Here is a 23,112-nt window from a genome sequence, read left to right as displayed (position 1 = left end):
ATGAAAACTCTGAACATCTTCATTCAAGACTCCTGCCAAAATGGTCAGCACTCAGTTGCTGGGAAAAGAATACTGATTTGCAATGGCAAAGGCCACATAGTAGGGCCTAGTGATGCTGTAAATCTTCGGGACACATCTAAAGCTGAACTGACCAATACCATATGCCACACCATGGAAACAAATATGTACCGATGGACTCAGTTGTACAAACCGCAGGAGGAAACTGCAACGAGGAGCTGAGCAGATGTCTTTGAAGCCTAATCACTGTTCTGGTGGTAAGGAGACAAAGGCCCTCTGATGTATAGAAATGGATTGGAAATCTTCATATCCCAACTCTTACATATAAGCTTGCTTACACGTAAGCAATTGATTGGCTTTTTGCAAACTTAATTGATGTAGGTAAATGTGAAGTGATTTTGCTAGTGCCTTTTCACATATGTTGGGGGAAACCCATTCATCTCCCTTGCCATTAGTTCTAGGCTCGGGTCCAATGCCTAAAACGCCATGGCTCATTTCTGCTGTGTTTATTGAAGGCTGCTATCTATTTATTTATTCCTTAAATATGTATTGGTCTCCTACTTTGTGCTAAGCACTATTTAGAGAATTGCAAACAGAACTGACAAAAATCTCTATCCTAGTGTAACTTGAAATAGACCCTCCACCCTCAAAAAAAAAGATAATGAGTAAAAGTATACAATGCTGCATGTATTTTGTGCTAAGAATAAAAAAAAAAAAATCAGGAAAAGGAAATCCAAAGTGACATGAACCAGGAGGATTTCAGACACTGAGAATGTGACTTTTCAGTAAATGTGACTTTTGACAGAAGTGAGGGAATTAACCGTGCAGGCATCAGAGCAAGTCCGAGCTAAGGACAAAGCACGTGCTTTTAAAGGAAAGAGCATGCCCAAAGGCCCAGAGAAAGACACCAAGTGGTCTCAAGACAGATGTGCAAAGGCTCCAAAGCCTGGCAGGCAGGGTGGCTATGGGAGATACGGGAGGAGCTAGAGGGAATGGGGAAAAGAACATATGGCCATATTTCATTATATACATGTATGAAAGATCCAAAGAATGAGAGAAACTATACAAAAACATAAATACACATCATTCCCCCCCCTTTTCTAGATCTGCTCATTTTTTAAATGTGTTTAGATAATAATATATGTATTCTGGTAGATTCTTTTCTTAAGGCGATAGGATGTGAAAGTTAAGGCGATTGTGAGGAGAAGAGGTTTAAAGAGAGGGAGTCGGGAGAAAGAGAGGATGATGGGAGAAAGGTGGATAAAGCATGTTTTCTCTCATCTGCAGAATCTAAAAATACACAAGTGCACGTGTACATCGATAATGCGTGGAAGCGGATTATTCAGAGGGGGCGGGGCGTCAGTGGGAGGAGGAGGGACAGGAAGGCAATGGGGCCGAGCTGCAAGGCCGTGACCAAAGGGAAACCTTCATCTTGCTAACCCAAAGTTACTGAAGTTAAAAATTATTCGTGTGACTGCTCTTGGGCTCTTTCCTTCTGTCGGTTTGCCTTGTCCAACTTCGACCTGAGGGTTTTATTTTAATATAGATAGATATCTTATTTTCTTATATATATCTTATTTTCATATATATATATATAAAATTTTCTTATGTTCGGTTGTTATCTCTTTTTTTAATTTATTTATTTTTATATTAATCACAGGTTATTTACTTTGTATCCCAGCCATAGCCTTTCTTCCCTCCCAAGGTTGTTATCTCTTAGAAGCCCGTTCTTTTCTAATGAGAGACAGAAAAGGAATGGATACAGAAGGGAAGGGAAGTATCAAGAAACTGAAAGGGGAAACTGTAATAAGGATATATTAAATAAATAAATAAATAAATAAATAAGAATGTAATTTGAAAACATAAAGTAGAAATAAAAGAATGTACTCATCCTGGCATCTTAAAATATCATTAAATCAAAGTGAGTAAAAAGATATTAGTAATGTTGATATTTAAGTCAAGATTCAGACTGAAATGATACCTAATTTTATTACTTTAAGGCAATAGTTTTAAATGTTTTATATTATCATGAAAGAAATGAATGTCACTCTGAAAGAATATGGAAGACGGAAGTTGAATCTTATTTTGAAGACTTTATGTATTATAATCAACAGGTTTGGATTTGGGGGAGTTGGTTTTGTTTTTTGTTTTTGCTTTCTTTTTCTTTTTTTGCTTGGTTGGTTTGCTTTGGTTTGGGTTTTAGTTAGTCTGTATGAATTGTTACTGTCTAAAACCAATCATTTGCTGCCCCCTGGCTGTGAAAAGCATCTTTATTTTTTCAATGAATTTGCTTTTAAAAGAAAAAAAAATACTATACCATATATTCAAAAACTGAGGAAGAATTCAGGGGCTTTAATACATCCCCTAGGGGGGAAAAAGTGGTAACTAAAAACCTACACTTTTAGTTTAGGCCTGAGTTCAAATCCAAGGCCAGGTACAAGGTATTGACCTGCCTGTTTTAACAACTTAGATAACACATTTGCTTTCATCTCCTAAACTTTAATGAGAATAAGAGGAATAATCTTCATGTTATGCAGCTGGCCTTACACTTAAATGAATTCATGCTTATATTGAGTATCTCAAATTTGGGTATCTGTGGTCCCCAGACAGAAGCATTAGCAAGAGGGCAGGAAGTTGTCCACCCTGACACCAGCTCTCTTGGTTTCTTTCATCCTGCTCTATTTTTTCTGTTTGCTTTTGTAACAGTTTACAATTTCTATAACGCTAGAAAGAGAAGCATTGCCTATATTCCCCTATCATGCCCTGCCTGTGTCTCATCACTAAAAAGAGCACAGACATTTTTGGTTTTGTTCCTTAATATATGTCAGACATCATGTCAGATCTGGTACATAGAGGATACTTAGTAAATATTTGTTATTGAACAAATTTACTGCTGTAATCTCCTCGACACTTATAGACCCCAACTTAAAACTCTTAAGGGGAGTTCAACCTCCCTTTGTCTGGATTCACCCTGTGGTTGCTGCTGTTCAAAACAGATGGTGCTCGAAATAACTAAGGTGCAATTTGTGATCAAGGAGCAAGTAGAACACAAAAGCAAATCACTTAGCTACAATAAACACTGATGGATTCAAGAATAAAATGCTGAGCACTGAAGATGAGGGGGTGCTGGTCCCCCCAGGGAGTCAGAGATAAATGTGGTAGAATAAGAGGTGTTTTCTGAGTACCGAGTGTTGGGTGCATTCCTGTCAGAACAGCTTGAAGCAGAGCCATGAAAGAATAGTGTGTCTCCATCACAGGGGGGCTTGGGGAGCTTATGCTCAGGAAGATTTACTACCGTAATTACAGAAGGAAACACCCTCAGATCCATGAGGACTCTGTCTGTGAGTATGAATGTCTGAATGTATTGTTTGATGGGGTGTGATTTTAAACAGACATAACCAAGCACTAAACAGGGGGCTATTAAGAGGTTCTGGATAAGACATGTGGAGATCAGGAGATTATCAGATCATCCAGGATCCCAGTGAGCAAGGAATTTAGTCAATACGAAAACAGAGTAAGAGGAAAGATGTCAAGGAGATAAATACGACTCTACTATTTATTTTTGTAAAGGTCCAAAGCTTTATAAATAGAGATTTTTGTTCTTGATGTTGTCACTGTTGTTGTTAAATTAAAAAGGAAAGTTGCCAGGTCATTGTATCAGAAGAAATTGCACAAATTTAGAGTGTGGCTGGCTAGAGCTGGGCTGTTAGAAGAAGAGGGGTACTCACCCTTTGGCCAGAAGACACCCGAGCCTTGTCATCTCACAAGAACAGACACACCAAGTGAGATGTCACACTCGTCACATTCAGTATTATTATAGATCACACACACACACACACACACACTTTACTGATTATCTAAGTGTAAACTGTTCCATAGGCAGGAGCCTGAACTGAGTAAACCTAACAAGAATGGTGGTCATGATCCTGGAGTCCTGAGAGGGTGACTCATCAAACTCCAGCTAGACTCTCCCTGCATGGGTGCACACCCGCAAAATCCTGGGGATACATTCAAAGCAAGGTCTGTTAGCACAGTAACAAACAACGCCAGAGCTTACTGCATGCCGGTCTGGGCACTGGCTTTCCCACTCTGGACAAGTCCTTTTCCTATGTATCTTGGAATGTTAGTTATACCCTTGCAAGTAGCTCATTCTGTTCATCCTCTCTCCTTTAGGCAACACATTTGTTACAGTAACTTCATAACCAGGAAAAAACTAGTTATTTAGTATACAAAATAATGAATTTGTTGATTGAATTTTCCAGCTTTGCAATTTATTTTCTTGTGTGGTATAGAACCATAGAAGTCATGGACAAAGGAAATTGATTATGGTTTTTTTAATCATGTAGAAGTGGCCTACTTTGTTTTCTATTTCTATGATAAACACTACAAACCAAAACAACTTTGTGGAAGAAAGGATTTATTTTAAATTACAGTTTGCAGTTCATCAGGAGGGGAATCGAGGCAGGAAATTCTGGCAGGAACCTGGAAGCAGGAAATGAAGCAATGCTGGGGAGGAGTGTTGCTTGTTATCTTGGTCTCCCTGGCTTTCTCAGCCTGTTTTCTTATACAGCCCATAACCACTTGCCCAACGGTGGCAAGACTTACAGTGAGCTTGGCCACTCCAACTCAGTCACTAATCAAGAAAATAACCTGCAAACATGCCCACAGGATAATCTAATCATGCCGGGAGCCAAGGCCAGCTAGTGGAGAGTTACAGACAGCTGCAACAAGGTCGTGGGTGAGAGATTTATGTTCCAGGAACTTATGAGACATCTGTTCGTTGGGCTAGACATTTCGAGATATTTTAGCTGACATTTTTGTAGTATCTTTCTTAGCAAACATTCTTGCGGTATTTTGCATCATCAAATACCCTGTTATCTTTTGTATTGTAAACTACTTTGCTGATGCATTTTTCCCTTCCTGCCTTCTCCCTATACAGTTGTGTGAAATTTTTCAAATAAAAGAAAGTGAGATCAGATTATAGACGTGCTCTCATTCTTCGTGTCTCTTGTTCCTACCCCATTCTTTTTGCCCCTCCTTAGGAACCCACTGAACTCCCGCTGGACGGGACATAATCAAGTCGATAGAACAAATGAGATTCCCTCTTCCCATATATGTATAGCTTTGTGTCAAATTGACAAAGCTAACCAGTACTGAAGACTCAGAATCCATTAGAGAAGAAAACAGGGAGTACAACTCAACGTATAAGCACACATAACAACTTCCTGAATAGGACTCTGGAAGCACAGGAATTCAGACCAATCGATAAACGGAAATCTTATGAAACTAAAACGTTTCTGTTAAGCAAAGGGCACAATCATTCAAATGAGGAAACCCACAGAACAGTAAAAATAAAATCTTTACCAAGTATGATCCGACAGAGTATTAATGTTCAGAACAAACAAAGAACTCAAAGATAAAAACTAGGACATGGAATCAAACAGAATTCTCAAAAGAAGAAATACAAATGGCTAAGAAATCATTTTTTAATGTTCAAATGGAGAAATCCAGACGGTGGGAAGCTGGAGCTACATCTTCTGACTAGCTTTCCACAGCGTTAGAAAGTGCTATGCATGTTACTCAAGGAGAAAAGTAATCAATAGTCTCACCAACTGGAGATACAATATCATCTTGTCTTTCGGTGTAATAGTGCTTTAGGAGTAACTAAGGACTTTCTAACTAGATTTACAAGATGGAACTCATGCCAGGTAGTGTTAATGGAGCCACGAAGCTAAAGGGTGGGTAGCCATAGGCCCTAAGAGAGAACCTGTTGTTATGATGCTAAATGGACACAGTATCGAACTGCTCTCAGAATATTTTTTTTATATACCCATAGATTAGTAAGTCCCTCAACCCTCATCAGAGAAACTTTAGTTTTGCCATGGATGGTGATTGATACTGCAGAAGCTCACAATTGGTCAATAATCACGAAATAAAAGGCTGTGGAGTGTCTTAAATGGAACATCTAGATTTCACATCCCTCTTCCTAAGGCTCAAGGATCCTTGTGGAAGAGCGTACAAAAAGATTATACGGGCTAGAGGTAGTGTATGACTGTTACAAGACAGAGTTTTCTGGATGTGACAGTGGCATTGCACACATGAACTCCCAGAGCTCACTCCACACAGAAGATCTCTACGCAAGATCAAGTTAGGTGAAACCCAACCTGGGTTGGGGAGGGGCTTGTGAAGTCCCACCCCTAGCTGAGGACCTATTGGCAATTGTAGCTGCTACAGGAGGGAGTGTCTAAGTGTTCTTCAGAACTGTGACACCTGATAGGATGCCCACACCGCAGCGGATGGTTCTGCACCCACACACAGCCTGGCAGCACCCAGGCTTTAAGAAGAGGGCACGAAATTAAGAGAAAAAAGTGTTGGGTATTGGAGGATTTGAAGGGGAGAGAGGGAGAGGTATATTTGATCAAAACCCATTATATACATGTGTGAAAATCTTAAACAATTTGTTTTCTACTTTTTAAAAAGAAAAAAAAATGAAGCAATAAAACATTAAAAAGCACCTTCATTTTCATTTTAATCTTCTTAAAGACAGAGGATTTCATTTAGCATTAGGTTGAGAATGTTCTCAGGTTTACAATAACAAAAGCAGGTATATCTAGAGTTTGTTGTATTAATTGCTTTATATGTCATCTTAACTAACATTACTATATGATTGTAACAGAAATTATTATAACATTATTGTAATACAGATCACAGCAAATAGGGCTCACCACATTTTTTTTCTACAGAGAGATAATAAATGTTTCTATAAAAGCAGCTGTAACTCACTAGACAGATTTGTGTAAAAAATAAAATGGGAGAGGCTCTGTAGCAATAAAACTATGTTCTAAAAAATAAAAATAAAAAAGGCCTTAAGTGTTTGCAATCCCATAACCTACATCAATGAATCTTATTTTTCTCTCTAAACAATATATCCTAGTGTAAGTTTTATGTAAGGATATTAGAGATGTCTCAGTTTTAAAGAAATATATAGTAATCCACTGCACTGATACATCCTGGTTTAGATAGCTCATTCTGTATCGGTAGACATTTTGACTGTTTTCTCATTTTTGCTATTAGAATCACTACTGTGAAATATATTTACATAATTCTCAGCCCCATGCATGAATATGCTTTAAATACTGAATATTAAAACATAACTATCTAAATCTACATTGTCCAATAGCTCTCTTATTCTTTACTCCACTGCCACTATCACAGGAAAAAAAAAAAAAACTTTTTTTTTTTCTCCTAGCCCCATATGGGTATAGCAGTAAAAGTGAGATTTGACTGTACTATTTTATGGTTCTACAAGTGGGTAGTCAGTCACTTGTCCTGAAATCATTTGCTATGCTGTCTTTAACCACTAATTTGAGATGGGCTTTGAGGTTTCAAAGGACTCATCATACCCCGCATTTCTTCTCTGCCTCCTGTTTCGGGGTAAGATGTGAGGTCTCTGCTGCTCATGTCACCATGTTTTTGCACTGCCGTGGACTATGACCCTCTGAAACTGTAAGCCCAACTCAATGTTTTCTTTTATGAGTTGCCTTGGTTACTGTGTTAAAGTTAACTAAGACAGGCATTCCTGGAAGTTCACAGAAAATAGTGGGAAATGACACAAGAAGAAAGAGCATTATTTATATTGTAAATATGGATTGAGCATCAATTACTCTCAGGAAAGCGCTCACTTGCCATGCTATGGGATTGTAGACTCCAATATAGCTGTATAGTCTTGACCTTGTGGAGGCATTTTTAAAATTCTTTTTCCTTTTATTGAAAATAGATTATTTTCTCATACAATGTATCCTGATTACAGTTTCCCCTCCCTCTACTCCTCCCTACCTCTCCTCCCCTCCAGATCCACTCCCTTTCTGCCTCTCATTAGAAAAGAACAGGCTTCTAAGAGATAAGAACCAAATGTGACAAAATAATATGTAATAACATGAAGCAAAAACTATCATACCAAAGTTGGACACAGCAACCCAACAGGAAGAGAGTCTCAAGAGCAGACCCAAGAGTCAGAGACCCACCATTCTCAGACTCAGGAGTCCAAGAAAAACACTAAGGCGTATGGCATGGGCCAGGGAAAGATACATCCTGCCACCTGTGGCAGGCAGGAGAGCTGGCCCCACCGTTGCCTGCTGCAGCACTTGGAGAATGGGCCCTGCAACTCACCTGGGCAGCACAGTAGAGCTGGTCCAGGTGAGCCAGCCCTGACGGCATGAAAGCCACTTGCTGGATGCAGCAATGGGTGAGCTAGCTGGGACAGCACCCTGGTGGTTTGGATGTGGGAGAGCTGGAAAAGTGATCAACTCAGCTACCACCCAGGCCAGGATCCCGGGCTTTGAGTTGGCCCACGCCAGCATTTTCCCCATCTGTGAACTGCTAAAGTGCATGAAGGAGCCATATCCTGCATATCCAAAGCTGCAAGATCTTTCTGACACAGGGCAACAACAGGGTACCTGAGAAGAGTCCCAGTGAGGATCAGTACTGACAGAATAGCAGAAGCCAGAGGCCTCGAACCAGATCAATGACTCACTGCAGTGAACATTTGCAAGTGAGGACGTGTGGACAAAAGAGTACCCTGAGACATATTGTGACATACTACAGCTTCCATGATGAACTATTTTGCTTTGTTTTACTTTAATTCTTATTATTATTATTATTATTATTATTATTATTATTATTATTTTCTCTGGTGAAGGAGTTGCATGGGCAAAGGATGGATAGGACAGGATGGGGAAATGAATGGATTGGTGTGCATAAAGGAAAATTCACAAAAAAATCAATAAAAAAGTTTTAAAAATTGAAAAAAAAAGAAATACTAAGTAGAAAAAAAAACAGTAAGGTGTAGCATACACACAGAGGACCTGTTGCAGACCAATGATGGCCTTATGCTTGCTTCTTCAGTCTCTGTGAGCTCATATGTGCCTTGCTTAGTTGATGCAGAGAGCCTTGTTCTCCTAATGTCCTCCATCCCCTCTGGCTCTTACAGTCTCTGTGGAATTCCCTGAGTTCTGAGCAAAGGGATTTGATGGAGACTTCCAATTTAAACTCTCTCTGTGGGTCTCTGCATGTGTTCCTATCTGCTGCAAGAGGAAGACATTCTAATGATGAGTGGATGGAGCCTTGGTCTGTGAGTATAGCAGAATGTCATTAGGAGTAATTTTATTGATTTTTTTTACCAATAGTGTTTGGTTGGACTTTAGGTCTCTGGGCTATCTAGACTCTGGTTCTTGGTTACCCTAGCAGTGCCTTCTGGTGGAAAGTACCTTAGGTAAAATCAGACGTTGGTTGGCTACTCCCACAAGTTCTGTGCCACCGTTGCCCTAGCATATTTTGCAGGCAGAAGAAGATTGTAGGTCAAGGTTTTTGTGGCTGGCTTGTGGCCCACATTTCTCTTTAGGTAGCCTGTAGAATACCCTGCTGCACCAAGGACCCTAGAACATAGGGATGAAGGCTCCATGTAGGCACCAGCACGACTTCTCCACTTTCAATGAGTTGTGTAGATGTCCTGGCAATAGGACCCCACTGTCCGTTTGCAGAGAACAAACTTTTGCCTTAGCAACAGCCTGAGATGTTTGGGATCTCCATGGAATCCCCTTGGCCAACAACTCAACTGAATGCAACCCAGTCTGGAAGCCTCACCTGGCAATAAGAGATAGCCAGTTGAGACTCTATATCCCCATTACTAGGGTCCTCATTAGGATCACCTTCACACATTCCGAGCAATTTTCACTGCACTAGGTTTTCACAACCCCCCCCCACTAAGGCCCCTCAATTTTAGCTTTCTCTTACCACACGTCCTCCTTCTACTCAGTCTCCCCATTGACTTCCCCCAGCTCCCATCCACATATGCCCCCCATGACCCTAAAGTCTATTCTATTTCCTCCTCTCAGGGAGACCCCTTCACTCCTCTCCCTCCTAGAGCCCTCCTCTTTACCCAACCTTTCTAGGTCTACAGATTGTAGGTTAGTTATCATTACTCAATGGATAATACCCACCTATAATTGAATACATACTGTATTTATCTTCCTGGGTCGGGATTGCCTCACTCATGATGCTCTTTTTTTTCTTCGAGTTCTATCCATTTCATGATGTCATTGTTTTTAACAGCTGAGTGAGTAATACTTCATTATATAAATATACCAGTTTTTTTTATTCATTCTCTCTTGAGGAACATCTAGGTTGTTTTTAGTTTCTGACCATTATGAATAAAGTTCCAATGAACATGGTTGAGCAAATGTCCTTGTGGTAAGATAGAGTATCCTTTAGGTATATGACCTTGAGTGGCATATCTGGGTCTTGAGGTAGATCAATTTTCAACTTTCTGAAAAACCACCATATTGATTTCCATTGTAACGGTACAAGTTTGCACTCCCACCAGAAATGGAGGGGCGTTCCTCATGCTCCACATCCTTGCCAGCATGTGCTGTCACTTGTTATTGAACTTAGCCATTCTGACAGGTAAGATGGAATCTCAAAGCAATTTTGATGTGCATTGACCTATTGGCTAAGGATGTTGAATACTGTGTTTCTCAGACATTTGAGTTTCCTCTATAGAGAATTCTCTGTTTAGTTTTATACCCCATTTTTAATTGGATTATTTGGGGGTTTGGTATCTAGTTTCTTGGTTCTTTATATATTTTGCATATTAGTTTTCTATCAGAAGTAGAGTTGGTAAAAATCTTTTCCCATTCGGTAGGATTCCACTTTGTCCTATTGACAGTGCCCTTTGCCTTACAGAAGCTTTTCAGTTTCATGAGGTCCCATTTATTCATTGAGGATCTGAGTGTGTGCTCTGTTCAGAAAATCATATCCTTTGCCAATGCGTCCAAGGCTGTTTCTCACTCTCTCCTCTGTCAGGTCCAGTGTACCTGGCATTATGTTGAGGTCTTTGATCCACTTGGACTTAAGTTTTGCACATGATAAAAACTATGGGTCTATTTGCATTCTTCTACATGCAGATACCCAGTTCGACCATTTGATGAAGATGCTGTCCTTTCTCCAGTGTGTATTTCTGGCTTCTTCATCAAAACAATCAGGTGTCCATAGGTGTGTGGGTTTATGTCTGGGTCTTTAGTTCAATTCCATTGATAAATCTATCTGATTTTATGTCAATGCCATGTGGTTTTTATTATTATAGTCCCCATTGAGAAGTCAGGTATAATTCTAATAGATCTGCAATTATATGTTACTTGGCCTTTTTTCCCCTTGCAGCTTTTAATATTTTTATTTGTTCTATAAGTATTTGGTGTTTTTATATTATGTGGTAGGGTAGCTTTCTTTACTGGTCCAGTATTTTTGGTGTTCTGTGTGCTTCTTGTCCCTTTATAGGCATCTCCTTCTTCGGATTAGGCAAATTTTCTTTTATGGTTTTGTTTAAAATATTTTCTAGGACTTTGAGCTGGGTTTCTTCTCCTTCCTCTATTTCTATTATTATTAGGTTTGATTATTTTTGTAGCATCCCAAATTTCCTGGAAATTTTGTGCCATGTTTTTTTGTTTGTTTGTTTGTTTTTTAGATTAAATATTTTTTTTTTACTGATGTGTGCATTTATTTTGTTGTATCGTCAAAACCTGAGATTCCCTCTTCCATCTCTTGTAGTCTATTGGTGAAGCTTGCCTCTGTAGTTCCAGTTCTTAGTCCCTAATTTTTTTTTTATTTCCAGAATTTCCTCAGTTTGCATTTGCTTCTATTTCCATTTTCATGTCTTGGACAGTTTTAATCACCTCCTTCAATTGTTTTTATTTTTTTTATTTCTTTAGAGGATTTTTTTCATTTCCTCTTTACAGATCTCTATCTTCTTCATAGGCTAATCCACATAGGAGGACCTTGGCCACTGTGGGGGGCACCATCCCCAGCATGTATAAGAGAGCTACCTGAACAAACCGGAGAGTGCAAGCCAATAAGCAGCATCCTCTGGGCTTTCTGCTCCAGGTTCCTGTTCGGCTTCCCTTACATGATGGCCCAGAGCCTATAACTGAAAGTAAACCCTCTCTTCCCCAAGTTGCCTTTGGTCATGATGTTTATTAAAGCAACAGAGAAACAAACTGGAACCAAACAGTACAAATCACTGAAAGTATTTTAAAGAATGAATGATACTCCATGAAAGAAAGGCTACAGAGAAACTAATATTCTCTCCACACAAATATTGATGGAAAACGAACCTTTTTTTCTGTGAGCAATTCGGCACTATCAATGAGAAATGGATCTTCTCAATTCAAATTAAGCCAAAATCCCTCTCAGATATCCTTCTACATTTGGGGGCTTTGGTTAATTCCAGGTGTAATCAAGTTGACAACTAAAAGTAGCCGTCACTCTCACTCACACTCCTGGAAGTAGAAACAACAAGCTCATTCGTTCATCAAGCTGAACTTGGATAGAATCAATTCTTTGGTCTGCTGTTGGGGCTCTGTCTAGGTGATGTGTTTGATCTCAAGAAAAACAATGCAACACTTAGGTGATTTCTAAGAACACTTGGTGTTCCCAGAAAAGAACTTCAAGTTAATGCAAAAACCCCTATACAACAGGAAGTCCATGGGACATAAAGCCTAACAAGGACTCTGAAAATTAGTAGGAGTAACAGTGAATGCTACTGTCCATGCCAGAGTCATCTTCCCCTTCTTTATTGATGGAACCCCAATTATCTATAAAATTCTCTACTAGCTCACATGTTCTAGCTTCCTTTGAAGCTTGATGTTGCCACAGAATCAATCTTTGACTGATGTGAGCCAGTCATTCGGTGAGACATTTTTTAAGTCCTCAAAGAGACAGAGACCTTTATAGAAAAGCATTTGTAACTATAATGTTTTTTATTCTTCTCCGTGGATTGCATACGTGGCCACAATGTACTTTGAACATACTCTGATCATACTTACACCCCTACTCCTCACCCTAACTCCTCCCAGATCCACTCCTACAACCTCTCCCAACTTTGTGTATTTTAAAAGCCTTTTCTTTTCCAAAAATTACATGCAGAAACCAAAAATCCTCATGAAGCGGCTGAACTGAAACTCTGTTACAACACCTGAAAAAAAAAATTTTTTTCTGTAAAGCTTTGTGGATGCTCTGTAAATCATCAGGCAGCCCACCTCTGTGTATCTTTTATGTGATACAGAAGTGAACAAATAACTGTTCCTTCCATACCTAGCAAAGTCAGCATTCCTACTGTGCATGGTGAAGAAAAGGGTCAAGAACAATGTTAACTTCTGATGTCATGAATAGCATGGTAACTATAGCAACAACAGTATACTTTAAAGTAACCAGAACAGAGGGAAATAACTAGAAGGAAAAGGGAGGGTGAATAATTCAATAAATTAATTTGACACAAATACCTCAAAATATATATAAAAATGCATTCAAAGTAGGACACCTAGAAACTCCTGTCCTTATGAAAGTTATTACAAACAACCTGAAAAACTATGTGGATACTCCAGAGAAAATCAAATAAATGCTTGAGGAAAAGATATACTACATAAACTAATTTTATCAGGACACAATGTATATATGTATCAAAACATCACCCTGTACCCATAAACACCTACAAATATGTATCCGTCAAAAATAGAATGAGATGAGGGCTAGGGACTTGGCTCAGCACTCACACAGTGGTTCACAACTGCCTGTAATTCAGGGTTCAGGGCTCTGACAGGCTCTTCTGGCCTCTATAAGCACCAGAAATGCAAAGTGGTGCACAGACATCCCTGCAAGCAAAATACCACACACAAAAAGCTGAGGATCTGGTCTCACGTCTCATGGGCGAAGTTACCAACAGCAGAAGCAGGTGCCCTCAGTTGCTTCCTTATCACATCAACTATTCCCAAAGGGATCTTGGAACGAGTACCTGAGGACGAATTTAGACAGGGTTTTGTTTTGTTTTGTTTTGTTTTGTTTTGTTGGTATTTGTTTTGTTTTGTCTTTTAACTTTAAAATGAAACCTCAGATTCATTGTAGAACTGTGAGAATCCCCAGCTTAAGCAGAGAAGATAAAAAGAGAACTTGTCCTACCATGTATTCACCTAAGGCCAGCTTCACTCATTTTACAAATCTCCAAGCAACCTTTTCTCGGTTTCAAGTAATTCAATCCATCCAGAGCATTGCACCTACAACTAATGCAGTTTGGCACTGGCACAACAATAAACAAATTGGCCAAAGTAAAGAATGACAAAAAACAGGGCAACCTATAGACTTGGCATATGCGACAAACGGTAATGAAAATCAATTGGGAGAAGAACTACCCAATAAATTAATTTGGCACAAATGGTTAACCATATTTTTTAAGATAAAATTACAAACTTACCTCACAGTATATAAAAAAAATGCATTCAAACTAGGACCTACAATCGAAAACTCGTGCACAAACAACAAAAGCTACCACAAACAACAGGCAAAGACAAGCTATGTGGATACTCCAGAGAAAATCAAGTACATGTGTGCTACAGCTCACTGTGTGCCAAGAAAAGAAAAAAATGCAAGTAACCAGTTTCTTAAAAAAGTAAAACCATTATGATTTAATCAAACAACACGAAATCCGCATCACACTAAGCAGAACATGTGATGTTGTGTTAAAGGTGTAAGTTATAAAAGGTTTACAAACAATTGTTGTTAGAGCGTCAGTGCAAAAACTACTATACCGTAAAAGGCACACATAGGGCAGAAATATGAAACAGGCATGGAAAGGAGACTACCACTTAGGACAGACTGAGCCTTGTGATTTTCAGACGTAGTAGTCAGAGTGATGCATTTATCATGCAAGGAAAGGGAAGGGAGTTGTCTTATCTAGGACTTTTGATTATTAAAACTATAAGAGATGGCTGAGAAGGTAGCTCAGTGGGGAAAGCGCTTGCTGTGCAAGTGTGAGGAGTGGACTGTGGTATCCCTGGAGCTCACACAAATCTGGGTGTTCTAATCCCAGCACTCCCACGTGAGGTAGGAGGTGAAGACAGGAAAATCCCACACAAGCTTGTGAGCCAGCTGGCCTGGAATACACGGCGCCTGACAACAAAGAAACCAAACGAAGTAGAAGGTGAGGACCAGTGCCGGAGGTTTTCCTGTGACTGTCACTCACACACTATAATCTCTCTCTGTGTGTTTCTCTCTCTCTCTCTCTCTCTCTCTCTCTCTCTCTCTCTCTCGCACACACACACACCCTGTTTTTACATGATTACCTCTACTCACTGTCTGCAAAAGTCCTATCTTATATATACTATAGTTTTTAAATGTTAATAGTTTCTGACAGTTATTTGCTTGTTTGTTGTGTTACTGAGAATGGAACCTAGGTCCATATATATGTTCTCATTTTTAATTAAAATATAATTACTTCACTCCCTCTTTTATGCTCTTTCCTCCAGCCCTCCTATGAGCATTATCTCCACCCTCTATAAGCCATGGGCCTTGCTCTCTATCGAATTCTTGGCCTCTGGCCTCTTTTTCCGTTGATAAGTACATGATGGTTGTAGGAGCTAACTTGGAAGAGTACTTGCTGTAACGGATATCATGGAAGCACCTAACAACGAGTGTTTCATTGATCTTTCACAACCCCGCGGCTCTGCTCTGAGGATGCAAGGCAGCCCGCTGTTCTCAAAGCACGGTCCCTGAGAGCTTGTGTGCAGGTTCTGGCAGGGAGTACGACTGCTCACACAGCCTTGACCTAAACCTGGCTTCCTTTCTCCTGTCAGGAAGTTCTTGAGGAGGGACCACAGAGGCCTGTGAGAGAGCAGTGGACTACCTCTCTGACCAGGCAGATCGATCGAATAAACTTTGGATCAATAAGTGACAGAAATCCAGATCAACCTCACATTCAAACTGTGGTCTCTGACCAGAAGGAAGGAAGTCATCCAAAAAGCATTGCAAATGCACTCGCTTGACCTCACCATAGACCTCTCCTACCACAAATTCTGCAGCTGGGGAAGGTGTATCTTAATATTCACTCATTCCAGGAGATTCAGATATGTGCCAATAGTGAAACCAGAACCTCATTCCTTATCACAGAAACCAGAGCATGTCAAAGCCCTTGTGCTTAGTTAAACACACACCCCTACCCACGGTCTGAGAAGAAAGCCAGTTTCGGTTCATTTCTATTTAAAACTCACCGTGAACAAATGGCGAGCATCAGTCTGTCTCCTCGGCTGGTAGTACTGGACCAAATACGTTTATATGCTAAAGCTGCCACCAGAGGGAGTCCCTGCACCCTTTCCTAGAGCAAGCCCGTCAAAACTACTATCTTGTAACCACATTTTTAAATATAACTTTTAAAGGCATTTGAAGCAGTGTAGCTGGGGAACAAATGCTTCTAGATGACAAGGACGATTAAAGGAAGAAGAACTTGGTGCCAGGGGCGGGATACCGCTTTATGAATTATTGGTTAATAAGGTCCCAGAGACAACAGCAGGAAACACACAGGCTTTTGTGATTCCTCTTGGTCTCCTCCAGAACTAGATGATAAGATCATACTGCTGAAGATACCACACGCCTTAGTTGTACAGTGCATGGAAATCATGCTGGAACGGAGATGGAAGCTTCCTTTGTGCTAGCTAGCTTTCATAGTCCCAGATGGCGCTGAACAGGCTACGGCAGGATAAAATGCATCAAAGGTCTAACCCAACTATGAACCACATGAACCGTGAGTTGACCGTCCAGGCAAGAGGTGCTCAGTGCAACAGTGGCACTACTGCTATGGGCTCGCCAGCCACTCTCTGACTGGATCTGAGGCCCACTCCCAGAAGGGAGTCCATGCCCAGTATTATAAATGCATGGATTTATAAGGGAGGGGAGGGCAGAAGAGGGGAAGGGAGAGGAGGGGAGGGGAGGGGAGGGAAGGGAAGGGAAGGGAAGGGGAAGGAAAGGGAAAGAAAGGGGAAGGAAAGAGAGGGGAGTGGAAGAGAAGGGAAGGGAGGGAAGGGAAGGGAAGGGAAGGGAAGGGAAGGGAAGGGAAGGGAAGGGAAGGGAAGGGAAGGGAAGGGAAGGGAAGGGAAGGGAAGGGAAGGGAAGGGAAGGGAAGGGAAGGGAAGGGAAAGATCTGAATATAATAGAGCCTGCCTTCTGGCGTGAGCTGAGACACTGGTCTTGCTGACCCTCAGACTAGCACTGAAGCACCCCTTTGAGAATAGAGACATCCACCTTCCATAGTGATAGTCACAGCATCACCTTTTCCAGCTCTTAGGCCTTACACTTAAATTGATGTTATACACTGGTTCCCCAGGGTCACTTCTCAGCTGCAGATTTTGAGATTTCTCAGCCTCCGTAATCCCTTAAACAATTTCTGTTTAATTAATTTATACATTGTACTATACACATACATACCCTATTTGTTCTTTTCTTTGGAGAACCCTGACTCACACAAGAACCAAAGTCTAAATCTGTTAGCATTAGCTAAAATGCTCCACAAGACCTAACCCCTACCTAGCCTCCCATCACATCCCACAGCCACCTCCACTCCAGCTGACTTCCTGCCACTTTCTCACACAAAGGTAAACACTCAGCTATGGGGTTTTCATTCACCCATTTACTCACAGACGACTTCTCATCAATGAGTTCCTACTATGGTCTAACAAGGGGCACATACTGGCAATGCAATGTGAACAAAATAGAAAACTAATTTCATGGAGAGTATTCTCATGGAAGGGCAAAATAGCACACAAGCAGGTTAATTTCAGATCATGGTATGTGCTTCAAAGAAATATCATAGGAGATATCATAGCAACTTGCAGATCTGAGAAAGAGAAAGGCTCTCTTGGTAGGTGCTTTATTAGCATAATTCTATATATTCTAAAAATGGACCACCTGTGTAAAGATCTGGAAAAGGAGCATCCAGGCAGAGGGAATGACACACACAAAACCCAGTCTGAAATAAGTTTGGTGCGTGCCAGGCACAGAAAGATGACGCAGCAGAGCCCTACAGGACAGCAAGAGAAGGTACATGGGTAGGCAGGAATGAGCCTTGATAGAATGAGAATTTTAAAGCTGATTTCAAAGACACCAGAAGCTTTGAAAAGTTGCCATGATCTGATGTGCATGTCTGACTGTACTTCAGCCGAACAGTGGTCCTGAGCAGGATAGTGAACAATGCTGGGAGGTGGTAATAAGGGTTAATTAAAAAGGCATAAAAAATGAAGAAGTGCGTCACGATATGCTTTTGAAAAGGCGGGACATGGAAATGGCCAGCGTGGCTAGAAAAACGAAATTTTAACACCTGGATTTTTTACTGAACAGTTGGCTGGCAGATGATATCATTCTCTGAAATATGTAATTTTAGAAAGAAAAAAAGAACTGCTTTGCAAATGGAGACAATTTGCCTGTGCTGTCCCTCTCGTTACTCTAGTTTTAATCCTAGTGACTCCTTCTCATTGTTTGGGGATCAGCTTAAATGCCTCCTTTTTGAAGTTCTTCAAAAGGTCATTGAAGTCCTTCAAGTAGGTCATAACAAAACTCTGTTGTAAGCACGTGCACGTGCTCAGTTGGTACATGGACTAGCAACCAGAAGCAGCCACTACCCAGGTCCCTGCTAACTAGCGTGCCGCTCTGGCATGGACCATGTAACTTACATCAAGCAATAGTGCAGAGGCATACATGGCAAAGACAGACACCTTGAAGGCATTGCACAGCGGGAGTTACCATGTCCTGCTGGCTACTTTAGAAAGAAGCTCTACGAAGAATCTTGCCTGACCTGCTGGAAAATAAAAAACGTTGCCCCAAGTGACAGGCTTGCGACAGCATGGCACGTTAGGGCATCTGTATTTGTCTACTTTGTATTACTGTTATAGAATACATGAGGCTAGTGGGCTGCAGCAATGGTTCAGAAGTTGTGAGTGCTTGTTGCTCTTGCAAGGATTTGGTTTCATTCCCAGAATCTACGGGATGACTCACAATAGCCTGCAACTCCAGTTCCAGGGAATCCCATGCCCTCTCTGGCCTTCCTGTGAACACCTGGGACATATAAACTCAAGAGCACACATCACATGTATTCACATAAACATAGTAAATAAATAAATAAATATTGACATTTTCTCTTTTAATTAATTTATTCATTTTACATCCCAATCATAGCCCCCTCCCTCATCTCCTGGTCACATCCTCTCTCCCTCTTCCCCCCTCCATCCCTGTCCCCCAGTCCTCAGAAAGGGGGAGTCCTCCTCCCTTACCAACCAACCCCAGACTATTGAGTCTCTTTAGGACTGCCTGCATCCTCTTCCTCTCTGGCATGGCAAGGCTGCCTCACCCAGGGAGAAGTGATCAAAGAGCAGGCAACAGAGGTCATGTCAGAGCCAGTCCCTGGTTCCCTTGCTAGGTGACCTACATAGAGACTGAGCTGCCATGGCTACATCTGAGCAGTGGGCCTGGGTTCTCTCCATGCATGGTCCTTGGTTGGCACGTCTGTCTCCACAGGCCCACCTAAACACAGATTTATTGCCTCTGTTGATCTTTCTGTGGAGCTCCTGTCCTCTCTGTGTCTTTCTATCCCCCACTCTTCCATAAGACTCCCTACACTCTGCCAAAGTTTAGCTATGAGTCTCAGCATCTGCTTCAATCTCCTGCTGGGCGGAGTTTTTCACAGGATATCTATGAAAGGCTCCAGTCCTTTCCCCTCTCTTCATCCACTTCTACTGTCTATTCTGTTTGCCCTTCAGAATGAGAATTAAGCATCCTTGCTACTTAGCTTCTTTAAGTCTGTGGATTGTAATACGGCTATCCTGCACGGTATAGCTACTATCCACTTACAAGTGAGTTTATACCATGTGTGTCTTTCTGAGTCTGTGTTACCTCACTTGGGGTGATCTTTTCCAGATCCATCCATTTGCCTGCAAATTTCATGATGTCCTTGTTTTTAATAGATAAATACTATTCCATTGTGTAAATGTATCACAGTTTCCTTATCTGTTCTTCAGTTGAGGGGCATCTGGGTTGTTTCCAGTTTCTGGCTGTTACAAATAAAGCTGCTACAAACATGGTTGAGCAAATGTCCTTATTGTGTACTTGAGCCTCTTTTGGGCATATTCCCAGGAGAAGTAGAGTTGTTCCCAATTTTCTGAGAAAGGGCCATATTGATTTCCAAAGTGGTTGTACAAGTTTGCACTCCCACTAGCAATGGAGGAGGGTTCCCCTTTCTCCACAACCTCAACAGCATGTGTTGTCACTTGTTTTTTGATCTTAGCCATTCTGATGGGTGTAAGATGGAATCTCAACATAGTTTTGATTTGCATTTCCCTGATGACTATGGAAAAGAGCATTTCTTTGAGTGTTTCGTGGCCATTCTGATATTCCTCTGTTGAGAATTCTCTATCTAGCTCTGCACCCCATTTTTATTTAAATTATTTGGTTTGTTAGTGCTTAATTTCTTGAGTTCTTTATATATTCTGAATATTAGCCCTCTGTCAGATGTAGGGTTGGTGAAGATCTTTTCCCAGTCTGTAGGCAGTCGTTTTGTTCTGATGACAGTGTCCTTTGCTTTATAGAAGCTTTTCAGTTTCATTAGGTCCCATTTATTGATTGTTAATCTTAGAGCCTGAGCTGTTGGTGTTCTGTTCAAGAAGTTGTCTCCTATAACAATGAGTTCAAGGCTCTTCTCCACTTTTTCTTCTAACCAATTTAGTGTGTATGGTTTTATGTTGAGGTCTTTGATCCACTTGAAATTTAGTGCAGGGTGATAATATGTATCTATTTGCATTTTTCTACATGTAGACATCCAGTTAGACCAGCACCATTTGTTGAAGATGCTATCTTTTTTCCACCATACAGTTTTGGTTCCTTTGTCAAAAATCATGTGTTCATAAGTGTGGGTTATTTCTGGGTCTTCTATGCGATTCCATTGATCCACCAGTCTATTTCCATGCCAGTACCATGCAATTTTTATTACTGTTGCTCTATAGTACAGCTTGAGATCAGGGGTGCAGATACCTTCTGGAGATCATTTATTGTACAGAATTGTTGCAGCTATTCTGGGTTTTTTGTTTTTTCCATATGAAGTTGAGATTTTTTGTTCAAGGTCTGTAAAGAGTTTTGTTGATATTTTGATGGGAATTGCATTGAATTTGTAGATTTCTTTTGGCAAGATGGTCATATTTATTATGTTAATCCTACTGATCCATGAGAATGGGAGCCTGAAATCTTCTTGAATTTCTTATCACACAGGTCTTTCATTTGCTTGGTTAGTTGCACCTAGATGTTTTATATTATGTGTGGATATTGTGAAGAGTGTTTCCCTAATTTCTTTCTCAGCTCATTTATTGTTTTATACAGAAGGGCTACTGAATTTTTTTAAGTTACATGGTATGTAGCCACTTTGCTGGAAGTATTTACCAGCTGTAGGAATTCTCTGGTAGAATTTGTGGGGTCACTTATGTATACCATCAAATCATCTGCAAATAATGACACTTTGGCTTCTTCCTTTCCAATTTCTATCCCCTTGATTTCCTTTAGTTGTCTTATTGCTCTAGCAATCTATATTGAATAGATACTTGAGGCTGGCAAACTTACAAATAAAGTTTTATTTGGTTTACAATATTGGCTATCCAAGGGCTGGTGCTAGTGGCTCTGCTCTGATAAGACTGCATATAGCAGATTTGGTCATAATGGCAGCACCCCGTGTGGGTGAAAAAGATCACATTCAAGTGGGGCCAGATTCCAGTTAACCACCCTCTCCAGAGAATTGATTAATAATGGATTAAAAAAAAATACCACCTTAATTTCTTCCAAGGATGGTAGTCCCCATGGCTCCTTGTTTCCTTGTTTCAGATGTCTACCACACATTTCATCGTACTTTAAGGAGCAAACCAAGCCTCTTAATCATGAACTGTTGGAGGACACACTCAAACCATAGCCAAACCATAACATTTAATGATATTACACATCTCCTAGCTGATTCACCTGGAGAGAAAGGCAGGAAAGAGTCCAGGTGAACACAACCAAAGAACCATCCATCCCAGTCACACAATCCTGAACTGTCTGAGGCATTGTTGTAAATCACTAGGTCTTAGAGTTTGCTATGCAACAAAAGCTGACACAGACGCACATTTCTGGGTTGTATTTTATATGCACTTGATTGTCTGGCTAGCTTCATCCCTCCGCCAAGGCTGTGGGCTCTGAAACAGCAAAGACTGTTCTGACCTTACTTTAGGACTCTATTGTCAGAGATTGTGGGCATTCAGCAGTTGGCCTGCTGTATTACAAGGGAGGAAGGAGGCATTTACACCATGAGAGAGTGGGGGTCCTAAAACAGAGGTTACACCATCAGAGGGGGGGGGCTCTAAAGCAGAAGCTGCACAGGACTAGGACACCCATTTGTACAGAATAACCTTCATGGAGTTGTGGGGCACTAATGAGCAAAGACAAAAATCTTATTTCCTCTGTGTGAAGGAGTCAGTACAAAACCAGGAGTGTGCTAGAGGTCGTTTGTCTGAGCCAAGTCCTGGATTAGCCCAGGAAACAGATAAAGCTTGAATGTGGACCCCAAGTTCACGTGAAGGAGAAGTTTCTCTGTATCCCCTCTCCTCTCTCTCTCCTTCTCTCCTACTGCCCTCCTCTTGCCCTTGTCACTGCCCGCCCCCCACCCCTCACTCTTACACACACACACACACACACACACACACACACACGGCTAGGCCACGGGTGTTCAGTGTTTAAAGGAGAAGCTCTGGGTTATCTGTGTCTCTTCAAACTGGGGACCTTCATTCAGGCCTCTCTACTTTGACTTATTCCTTGTGTCTAACATAATCTTTTTCACAAATTAGAAACTCAATTAACTGAAGAAAACGAAAGAAAGAAAGATGAGGCAGTAAGCACTACTGTTCTGCCTGGATTTGTTTTTGTTGTTGTTTTGTTTTGTTTTGTTTTGTTTTGTTTTGTTTGGGGGGGGATTGACCAAATCTGAGAAGGTGCAACTTAGGTCCAGAAAGTGCCCCCTCACACTAGCCTATAGACAAACTTGTCCTGTAGCAGTTGTCTTGGTTGATGATCCATGTGGAAGGGCCCAGCTCACCGCTGACAGCGCCACCCCTGCGCAAGAGGTCCGAATGAACAGGCTGGCAAGCAGTGCCGCTCTGCGGCCTCTGCTTCAGTTCCGGCCTCCACGTTCCCGCCCAGAGAGCCTCAGAACAGTGACTT

The sequence above is a fragment of the Meriones unguiculatus genome, chromosome 6, assembly GCF_030254825.1.
Source record: "Meriones unguiculatus strain TT.TT164.6M chromosome 6, Bangor_MerUng_6.1, whole genome shotgun sequence".
Taxonomy (NCBI): Eukaryota; Metazoa; Chordata; class Mammalia; order Rodentia; family Muridae; genus Meriones; species Meriones unguiculatus.
The sequence above is the reverse complement of the archived record's forward strand: the minus strand, read 5'-3'. Positions refer to the sequence as shown.